The 11,012-nt window shown below is 47.0% G+C and overlaps 1 long non-coding RNA gene across 1 annotated transcript; it reads right to left on the bottom strand.

Moving 5' to 3' along the window:
* Window positions 1–954: 954 nt before the first annotated feature.
* Window positions 955–1,739, bottom strand: LOC147645724 (uncharacterized). The gene is made up of 2 exons (XR_015282199.1): window positions 1,586–1,739; window positions 955–1,474 (listed from the first exon to the last, which is right to left on the bottom strand). It is a non-coding gene; the product is annotated as an uncharacterized LOC147645724 (long non-coding RNA).
* Window positions 1,740–11,012: the final 9,273 nt, after the last annotated feature.

Genomic DNA, 11,012 nt, shown 5'->3' with positions numbered 1-11,012 from the left:
ATACTTTAGTTTCAGCTCTGCCCCAGCCCATCAATGTCCCTGTGTGGTTGGGGGTTGTTCTTCCCCTGTAGCTCTCTGCAGGTTGGTGCTAATTCAAGATGTTCTGGCAGGTTCCAATGTTTTGGTGCCCGAGCAGGGAGTGCAGAACAGGGATTACAAGTGCTGACATTTGCTGGGCTAGGAAGTCCAAGGGACAAATTTGGGCCGATTAAGGTCTCCCCTTTAACTAGGAGGAACGATTGATGTTTTGCTTGTAGCAGAGTGTGGTGAGAGAGGGGGTTTCCAAAGGAAATCTTGATGCATGTGGGCCAGAGGCCCCTGTGCTGAGGCTCCCTCCAGGCTGGCTCCAGCCACTCAGGGTGCCCAGGAAGCAGGCTGCCCGCAGCCCAGTGCAGCCTCCTTAGCCCTGGGGCTAGCCAGGGAAGAGCCATGGATGAGGCTGAGCCCTGCTCCCATGTGGGATGCCATGGGACAGGGCCCACTGGGATTTGCCCCTCCAGCTACCAAGTGTGTGCAGAGAAACTGCAAGGAGAGGGTGAGCTCTGTCAGTGGGACCCCCTGTGCACAGGGAGCCCACTCCTGGGGTGGCTGTGCCAGCTCCCGCAGGGACATCCAGCCCTGGGAACCTGGAGCGAGTGGAAAGCACAACTTTGCAAATGTGCCCGAGGCAAATGCAAAGAGAACTGGGGTGTGAAAAACAAAGAATGTTTATTGGTGGAAGAAAAGGAACAAGAATGAACTACACAACATATTTACATTGTAAGAATATTGGTAACAACAACAACAAACTATAGAACCTATTTACCTAAGAACATATCTAACAAAACTACATGAAACGTATTTACAGAACACTACAGCAAACTCTAAAACATCTATCAGAACACAACAACTGTAAAACGTATATACAGCAGGGTGGCATCTGTGTCCGGGATGTGCCTCAGTCCTGGAAGAAAAACAAGTAGCACGGTCAGTGCAGTCAGGCATGGAGGGGTGTTCCATGTGCTGCCAGGCTGGGACACTGGCACAGTGGCACTCTGCTGCCAGAAGTGAGGCTGGCTGGGGCTGGGGGCTGTGGCCCAGGCACTGGAACAGGGCTTGTGTGGCCCAAAGCAAGCCCAGGCCAGGCCAGGGATGGCCAGCAGAATCCAGTGCATGGGCTAGCGTGTCCCTGAGCAGGGAGTGCCCAGCCCAGCCCCAGCCTGGCAGCAGAGGACCCACTCTGCTTGTGGGGAGCACCTGCCTGTTCTGCTGCTGGCATCGCTCTTCATCCCAACACCATGTCCTCCTCCTCGTCTTCCATATCAATCTCCATCTCCTCAATGTGCTCTTCCATGTCCACCTCCATTTCTTCCTCTCCCGTCTCCTGTCCATCCACTTCCATGTCCTCTTCTGTATCCATCTGTGTATCCATTTCCATCTCTTCCTCCATCTCTTTCACATCCATCTCCATCTCCTCCTCTGTGTCTGTGGCAGCCTGCAGAGGTAGCAAAATCTCCCAGTGGGGTCCCTTTCCCACACTATCCCACAGAGCTCCAGCCCAGCCAGGCAGCTGCGGGGTGTCCACCTCCGTGGAATAGTACCATACCTTCTTTGGAGCAAATGCAGACATCCTGCAGGGATGGAGAGCAAAATGCACTCAACGGGGAGCTTTGGGGACTGCTGGGGGTATGAGGGAGCAGGTGACAGCAAGGTGATAGGGGTAGGCCTGGAGCAGGGTGAAGAGCGTGCTGACACAAGGAGCCAAGGGTTGTGTTGTGGCCGTTGCTGGATGCTGGAAGTTCTAGCTGGAGCGTGCACTGTGACATCAGTGCCAGGAGCCCAGGCCCAGGCTGAAGTGGACAAGGGAGATGCCAGAATGATGGAATCCCTGGGTGCTTGGGCTTGGAAGGGACCCTAAAGACCATCTTGTTCCAAGCTGAGCAATCTTCCCCCAGAACAGGTTGCTCAGAGCCCTGCTCCCAGCTGGCCTTGGATGTTGCCAAGGATGGAGCATCCCCAGCCTCTGTGCCCAGCCTGGGCCAGTGGCCCAGCAGCCTGAGTGGAAAAGAGCAGCTGCATTAGATCCAACTTCAATCTCACTCCTGCAGTTGAAAGCCTTCTCCTCTCTGTGCCCATCTTTCCTAGAGCTGCAGGGAGGCCTCCCCAGCCCCTTCTCTTTCCAGGCTGAGCATCCCCAGCCCCACATGGACAGCACTCAGATCCGTGGGGGTCGAGGCTAAAGGGTGGCAAACGGCATCAGGAAGTGAGAGATGGAAGCTTTTGGAGATGGAAGGTTTGCCTCTAAATGGAGAAAAGAAATGAAAGTGGAGGGGAAAATGGTGGGACTCTGTCTTTGTTCTAACTGGGGAAGATTTTCTTTTCTTCTTTTCTGTCATGCTGCCCCGAGTTTTGTTGTTTGAAAGGAGGTTTGGCAAAATATCCATTGTCTTCTCCATTGGTGAAACACTGAGCAAAGTCTAGGCAAGCTGATGATGCAGGGCAAAACCTGCAAATATCTACTGGTGATCGTGATCCTGGGGAATGCAGCTAAAGCCAGCCAAAAGCAATTTCTGGAAAGTCAAGCCTGGTTTACATTTTCTGGAGTTTGGCTGTGCCAAATTCACCAGTCATTTCTAAAAGGAAAAAAACTCCAACCAAAGCAGACAAAAACACAAACAAACAAACCCAAAGAAACCAATCAAACAAATCGATTAAAAACCCCAAAGCAAACCAAAGTAAATGAGAAGTTAGGATTGGTTGTAAGGATATCACAGCAGGCACATGGCTGCTTCCTACGGGATCACCACCTAAAGCCACCTTGAACAACTTCTCCAAAATATATCCAACAGGAGAAATCGAAAAAGTGATCCATGGCAGCTTTGGGGGCAGCTCTGCATTGTGGTGAAGGATGAGCATGCAGTGGTACAGATGCAGCATTGCCCACCCTCCAGGCTGCTGTTTGCTCTGCTGAAAGACTCTTGCAGGACTGTGGCCCCTCTCAAAGCAATGGAAATCATTGCCACAACTCTCCGTTGAGGCACTGGCATTTCCAGAGCCAGATTCAGGCACAATCCTACAGCCTGCTGAGCGTCTGGGAAAGATCCTGAGCATCTTCAGGCCTAGAAGCACAAAATAGCTCAGGCTCTCCCTGAACTGGGTTTTCAGGGCAGCTTTCCATATCTCTGCAAGATTGCTTCATCCCTCAACACGTCTGACTTTATGTCCAATGATGCATTTGGGTTCCTTCCTTCCTCCTGTGTGCCCGTGAGTAAACTTCCACGTGGATGGAGGAGATTGTGTACAGGACAATTGATTCCTGGATTGCCATTTGGCTTCACTGCCACTCAGCTGAACATGGTCCTTATCTAAGAAAGACTTCCAAGAAATGGGTAGGAGTTTTGGCTGTGAGAGGAGCAGAAAGCACATTTTCTGCACCAAATTGCCAGCTGATGCAGTTTCCCTGCCAAAATAGTGATTGCCATTCATCTTTCTGGGGAGAATGTGAAGACCCATTCAGCGATGCCAGGTTCAGCTGGCCTGTGGCTTTGTGTACCTCATTTCACATGTCCAATTTCAAGGGCCACTAAAGGAGGCTCATGTTTGCCTTGCTACCCAGAAGTGCTGTAGGTATTTCCAGGAGAAAAAGAAAAAAATCACTGTCCTGTGGTGTGGTAGAAATGCCAGCACAACTGTGACTCTGTGAGCAAAGACAGCCAGTGCTTTTTGGGGCTGCAGCAGCTGAGAGTATGGCAGAGCGGTTTTGATATTCTTTTTAGAGTCCTGAAAACATTGTTCCCAAAACAATCTTTCTCCTGTCTTCTGTCCTAAACTGTGGAATAGAGAAAATGGAAAGGAGCAGAGGTTGGTTTCAATTGGCTTTTTCACTTTGAAGTCTTCAAATAGTGTCAGCCTGATGCATGATCCTTTAGAAATTGGATGAGTAGCACCTATTTCATCCCAGCAGAGAGGTGGGATTGAAGACATCCAACAACAGAAATACTGGATGTGTAAGAGCTCAGGTTTCCACCCCTCACACCCTGGTGTCTCGCTGAACTATTTTAAGCAGCCTCAGCCAGATACCTTAAAATACTGCTTCAAACAACAACAGAATAAAAATGTTCCACCAAATGGGGAAAAATAAGAAAGATGGGTGGCAGCCCTTTCTGAAGAGCTCGTGTTGATTTTGCAAAGTCAGATGCAAACAAGTTTTGCCATATTTCTTTCCTAGAAAAATGTAGCTATTTGATAGAAATCCATCTCTGAGGCTGCTAAGTTTGGTATGATTTTAGATCTGGGAGGAACAGAACAGGTTGCAGAGAAGCTGTGATTGTCTCACCCTTGGAAGGGTTCAAGGCCAGGTTGGATGGGGCTTGGAGCAAGCTGGTCTAGGGGAAGGTGTCCTGAGTGTGCTGAGAGCTGGAACAAGAGGAGCTTTAAGGTCCCTTCCAAGCCAACACATCCTGGGAGTCCATGGAGAGAAACTGTGAGTTTTCCTGAGATGCTGCCTTTGCAAGGGCAAGTCCCAAACACCCCAGGGAGTTTGAAATGCCCTGAGCAGAACCCAGCTGTGCTTTCTCATAGGTTGTCGCGGCGGTGGAGGTGTCAGGGGTGCCGCGACTCCCGGGGAAGCGTTCCGCGGTTGGGCTGCCCGGGGCACAGACACGTCCTCTGCCCGGCGAGTGATTTCAGCTCAGCTCAGCTCGGCGGCAGCGTGCAGGCGACACGGAGGGAGAGAGCAGAGCGCTGTGTGGCGTTCCGCAGAGAACTGGCCTTTATTACAGCCGGGCCCTCGGCGAAGGGAGCCAGTGACAGCAGCTCTCTGGAACAGGGGAAAAACTGGGGGATTTATAGGGGAGGAGAGGGGCGGGGGAAACTGGGATACAGGTATGGGGTGGGATGGCAGGGGAGAACACCAGTGGAGTGTAACAGTTTAACAGAACTAACTCAAAGATTGCTGGCAGTGATACTTTTGTCTCAGAGAAAAGTGCCTTGCCTCCAAGGGAGGGCCAGGATCTCTGAATTAGCCGGTTTCCTGGCCCCCACAACTCCCCCTTCTTTACTTCTTAAAAAGGCATCTCCCAGAGATTTGGCTAATAACTTCTTAAAACAGGAAAACATACATAGGAAAATAATAATGATTAGGAAAACCCAAAAACTGTTTTTGAGGAGGGAGGCAACCCATCCTTTGAGTCCCCAGCTCCCAAAAAGGTCTTCAGACCACTGGGGCTCCTTTTCAGTCTGGAGTTCCTGGAGCGCGTGTTGGAGTCTCTGGATGCGGGCGTGGATGCCTTCGCTGGGGCAGGCAGGGTGACAGAGGGTTGGTGGCGCTGCCCATGGACAAGCACACGTGCTCTTGTTTGAGAGTCTTTGCCAGGGTGATCCACACGTTCTCCTGGGGCTGTGCTACTAGCCAGGCATCCACAGATGATGTTTTCAGGAGCATCCAGATGGTCAGGAATGTCAGGAACTCAAGGATGGTTTTGCTCTCCATTTTCTATAACAAAGCATAAAAGATTAGCTCTGACTTTTTTTTGGGGGGGGGAATATTTTCTTTTTCCCCTTCCTCTCCTGTCTTCCCCCTCTTTCTAAAAAAAATAACTATAAGTGAGGAACGGGTATTGGGGATGAGGTGTTGTTTGCTGGTGGGGCTGTTCTGTGCATAGGGGACACATGACCAGACACCAGCAGCAGCACTGAGGTGCATTTTGGTGTAAATTGGCAATTTGGGTTAGGTAATGAGGGTAAGAAGGGAAGTTTAATAATTGATATGTAAATTATACAACAAGAGAGTATAAAACATGTTCAGCTCAAAACCAAGTGGGGTCAGATGTGGGTCTGTGTACCCCTGACACCCAGATCCCTTAATAAAGCACCTGCATATAATCATTCTGTGATTATGAGTGTTCCTGAATGCTAAAATTTCATCAGATTTTACTGGAATTTTGTGGGATATTTCTGGAATTTGGTGGAAATTGGAGGAGATTTTGTGAGATGTTTCTAGAATTCGGTAGGGTTTTGAGAAGATTTCTCTAATTTTGTGGATTTTTCTGGAATTTTGTGGAATGTTTCTGCAATTTTGTTGGATGTTTCTGGAATTTTGTGGGAATTTCTTGGAATGCTGTGGAATTTTCTGCAATTTTGTAGGATTTTTAAAAGACTTGAAGAATTTTGAGGGATTTTTCTTAGATTTTGTGGAAATTTGTGGAGATTTTGTGGGATTTTTCTTGAATTTTGTGGGGCATATAAATAATTTTGTGGTGTGTTTCTGGAATTTTTGGGGCTTTTCAAGAATTTTGAGGGATTTTTCTGGAATTTTGTGGAAACTGGAGGACATTTTGTGGGATATTTCCTGGAATTTGGTAAGGTTTTGAGAAGATTTAAGGAATTTTGTGGGGTTTTTTAGTATTTTGTGGATTTTTCTATTATTTTGTGGGATTTTGAGGAGATTTAAGGAATTTTGAGGGATTTTTGTGGTATTTTGAGGGATTTTGAAGAGATTTTCTAGGATTTTTTTGAGGTTTATGGAATTTTGTGGAAAATTTGTGGAATTTTGTGGGATTCCTGTGCAATTTTGTAGGAATGCAAGAAAATTTAAATAATTTTGTGGGACTTTTGTGGGATTCTTTAGGATTTTGAGGAGATTTGAGGAATTTTGAAGGGTTTTTGTGGAATTTTGTAGGATTTTGTGAGATTTATGGAATTTTGTAGAAATTTTGTGGAATTTCATAGAAATTTGTGGAAATTTATGGGATTCATCTGGAATTTTGTAGGGATTTGAAGAGATTTAAATAATTTTGTGGGCTTTTGGATTTTGTGGGATTTTGTGGGACTTTTATGAAAAATAATTTTGTGGGATTTTTGTTGAATTTTGTGGGAATTTTGTGGATTTTCCTTGCATTTTTAATGGAATTTTTGGGGATTTTTGTGGGATTATTAAAAAATTTAACTAGTTTTGTGGGATTTTTGTGGAATTTTGTTGGATTTTTCAAGAAATTTAGAGTATTTTGTAGAATTTTTGTAAAATTTTGTGGGATTTTGAGGGATTTCTGGGAATTTTTAGGGATTTCTGTGGAATTTTTTGGATTTTGAGGAATTTTTGGAATTCTTGTGAAATTTTGTGCGGTTTGTGTGGAATTTGTTGGGTTTTTGAGGAGATTTTAAAATTTTTTTGAGGATTTCTGAGGAATTTTGTCTGATTTTGAGGAGATTTATGGGATTTCATGGAATTTTGTGGGATGTTTCTGGAAATTTGTGGGACTTTGAGGAGATCTAAATAATTTTGTGGTATTTCTGTAAAATTTTGTGGGATTTTGAGGAGATTTAAATAATTTTGTGGGATCTTAGTGTAACTTTTGCAGAATTTTGAAAGATTTTTCTGGAATTTTGTGGGATTCTTGTGGAATTTTGTGGGATTTTGACGAGATTTGGGGAATTTTGTGGGATGTTTCTTGAATTTTGTGAGATTTTAAAAAGATTTAAATAATTTTGTGGGATTCTTTTGGAATTTAGTAGGATCTTGTGGAGGTTTATGGAATTTTGTGGAAAATTTGTAGTTTTGTAGAAATTTCATGGAATTTTGTGAGATTCATCTGGAATGTTTTAGGAATTTGAGAAAATTTAAATGATTTTGTGGGATTTTTGTGGGATTTTGTTGGATTTTGAGGAGATTTAGGGAATTTTATGGAATTTTGGTGGGATGTTTCTGGGATTTTGTGGGATGTTTCTTGAATTTGGTGGATTTTGAGGAGATTGAAATAGTTTTGTGTGATTTTGTGGGGATTTATCGAATTTTGTGGAAATTTTCTCGGATTCTTATCAAAATTTGTGGGATGTTTCTGGAATTTTGTGGATTTTTTTCTGTAATTTTGTGGGATTTTTAGGAGATTTAAATAAATTTGTGGGATTTTGTGGAGATTTAGGTTGTTATTTTCTTGTGGTTTTAAAGCAGTAACTAAAAAAATTACTAGAAAACTCACTTATTTCTTGCTGTGAGATAGGGATTAGAACAAGAGCAAAACAGGCTTAAAACTTAAAAAGGAATAAAGAACGTTTATTAACAAATCTACAAGAATAAGAACACCAGAATAAACCTTCAGAAAACCCCTTTATCCCCCACTACCCAACCATTCTCTTGTTCACATGACAACATAGAGACAAAAAACATTGGAACTTTGGTGTTTAAACCAATTCCTGCTAGAGTCTTTTCAACAGCATTTGTAGAGAAACAGAAGTCGTCTTCTGCTAATCTATGGAGTTTCTCACAAGAAAACTATTTCTGTTATAGCTTTCTATTTCTCTGGTGCCAGATGTCTGGAAATCTGCCATCAGATTTTCTCCTCCCATTTCACATCACTCTGAGGTGTGTATGGGCCATGAGTTTAGGGATGTCATTTTAAGGATGAGTTATTCAAAGGCAAAAGTTCTCTTCATCTCTCTGTGAACTCTACTGGAGAACAGTTTTCTCATTGCCCCCCAAGGCTTCAAATTTTCGCTTCACTCTGTTCCAGCACTTCACTGTATCACAATTACTCTACTTTTTACTCAAAATCCACACTTTGAACACTCCATTCCTCCCTATATACTCTATCATGAATTAAAGGAGTTTTTTCAGAACACAATTGTCCAGCTCCATAGCTTTAACAGAAAAATATTTCAGCTTAATTAAAGCATCTCCTTATTCTCTACCTCTTCTGAAGCTTAATTCTTTTCTTTACTGTCTCTGATAGTTTATAAAGTCTCTTTACATGTTGATTCCTCTCTTTTTCTCTCTCTGGGTAAAAGGATTAATCTGCAAGTCTCATCTGGGTAATGAAAAGGTTAAAATCTTGCCCAGGCTTTGTAGATGGTTCTGTGATCTCTGCCGGAGCAGCGGCTGGAGCTGTGTGCGCTGGAAGATTCTTCATGGCTGCTCTGGAGAGTGTGGTCACTGTCTCAGCCCGCTGCAGCTCAAGAGCTTTTTCTTTCTTTCCTGGGCAGTCTGTGGTGAATTCAGTCGCAGCAAAAAGTGCAGCCGAGCCAGGGAGCGGCCTGGCCCGGCCAGAGCCCGGGGCAAGCCCCGCAGGCCCCATCTCCCGGCCGGGAGCCGCGGCAGGCCCAGCCCAGCCCCTGCCCGGGCCGCATGGGCTGGGCCGGGGACGGGAAGCCAGCTGGAGCTCAGTTACCTTTCACAGCCAGCAAACCAAGAGACAAAGAAATTCCCAGCCTTAGGGCTTAAGCTGCTGTTCACAGCTTGATCTCACTTTGCAGTGCTTAAAACTGCTGTCAATTATTAGAAATGGCCAGCTGTTGGCGAGGAGACAAACTCGCATCAGCCACCAGTGATTTTTACCTCCTTAGGTGTTTGACTTTGTTTTCTTTAATGCCAATCTATCACAACACCGTAGTACAGCCTGGGCTGGAGAGGGCACAGCGATGGGCAGCAGCTGCAAGGCCCTGCCAGAGGCAACTTGTACAGCCCTTTGGTCATGGCTGCTGGGCCTAGGCCTGAGGCCAGCAGGGGACAAGTGACCCTGGCAGCCCTGGGGCCTCATTGCCTCCTTGTCCCTGCCCAGCAGCCTGGCAGGGGCTGCCCCATGGTGCTGCCCTTGGCATTGCACATCCCCACGTGCCAGTGGCTCGGGAAGAGCCCTGAGCAATGAGGGAGGGACAGCATCTGCCTTGCCAGGGGCTGGGGCTCAGCCCTTGGCCCTTGGCATTCCTGAAACACATCCAGCTTTGCTCAGCACCACAGACACCTTTCCCTTGCTTGTCCCCAGCTGCCATCAGGGCCTCCAGTCTTCTGCTCTGCCTGGAACCTGGGGACACTTTCTCACTCGTGTCTCTCATTTCAACTACAAGAAACTTCAGTGTTTCCATCTGACTTTGGGCTCTTGAGAAGTTTCTGGAGCACACTCTGAGGGACTGAGTGTGATGCAAAGAGCCCCAAAGGCCCGAGAGGGTGATGAAAGTGCTGGTGCTGTGTCTGTGCTGCTGAGCTGGGCCGGGCTCCTGGCCCAGAGGCAGCTCCTGGCAAGGCCAGCGCTGCAGAGAGACAGCTGTGGCCAGGAGCAGCTCCTGAGCACAGCCCAGCAGGGCTGGGGCCCTGCCAGGGCAGCTCAGGGACACAGAGAGCAGGCCCAGACAGAGCTGCCAGGGGCTCAGCACTGGCAGGGGCTGTGCGATGTCCCAGAGGGGGCTGTGTCACAGTGGCACCTCTGGGGCTGTGTCCTGCAGCCCCAGAGCAGCTGGGATGTCAGAAAGGGGCTGTGTGACAGCTCCGAGTGGGTTGTGTGAGGTCACAGATGGGGCTGGGACATCACAGAGTTTGTTGTGTGAGGTCACAGAGCAGCTACAGCATCATAGAGGGGATTCTGTGACATCACAGAGCAGGCTGTGACATCACAGAGAGGACTGTGACATTAGACATTAGATACATGACATCACAGAGCAGGCTGTGACATCATGGCATGGCTGTATGACATCACAGACCTGGCTGTGAGATCAAAGTGTGTTCTGTGACATCACAAGGTGTCTGTATGACATCACAAAGAGGGCTGAGTGACATCACTGATGGCCTTGTGACATCACAAAGCTGGCTGTGACATCACAGAGGAGGGTGTGAGGCCATAGAGCACACTCTGCCATCATAGAGGGTGGCTCTGTGACATCTGAGAGTGGTTTGTGACATCAGAGTGTCACTGTGTAGCATCATAGAGCAGGCTGTGACATCACAGTAGACTGTGACAATATCTGCTGTCTTTGTGACATTACAGTCTTCTGTGACATCCCTCCACAGCTGTATGACGTCACAGGATGACATCCCAGAGTTGTCTCTGTGACATCACAAGGGCTGCCCAGAGTGGGCTGTGACATCACAGGGGCAGTGTGACATCCCAGGTGTCCGTGTGACATCCCAGGGAACTCTGTGACATCCCAGGTGTCTGTGTGACATCACAGGGGGCAGTGTGACATCACAGGGGCAGTGTGACATCACAGGGGGAAATGTGAGGTCACAGGTGTCTGTGTGACATCACAGGGGCAGTGTGACATCACAG

This window comes from Cyanistes caeruleus, unplaced genomic scaffold (assembly GCF_971803275.1).
Source record: "Cyanistes caeruleus unplaced genomic scaffold, bCyaCae1.hap1.1 HAP1_SCAFFOLD_183, whole genome shotgun sequence".
In the NCBI taxonomy this organism is placed as follows: Eukaryota; Metazoa; Chordata; class Aves; order Passeriformes; family Paridae; genus Cyanistes; species Cyanistes caeruleus.
This window is presented reverse-complemented; position numbering and strand designations above follow the sequence as displayed.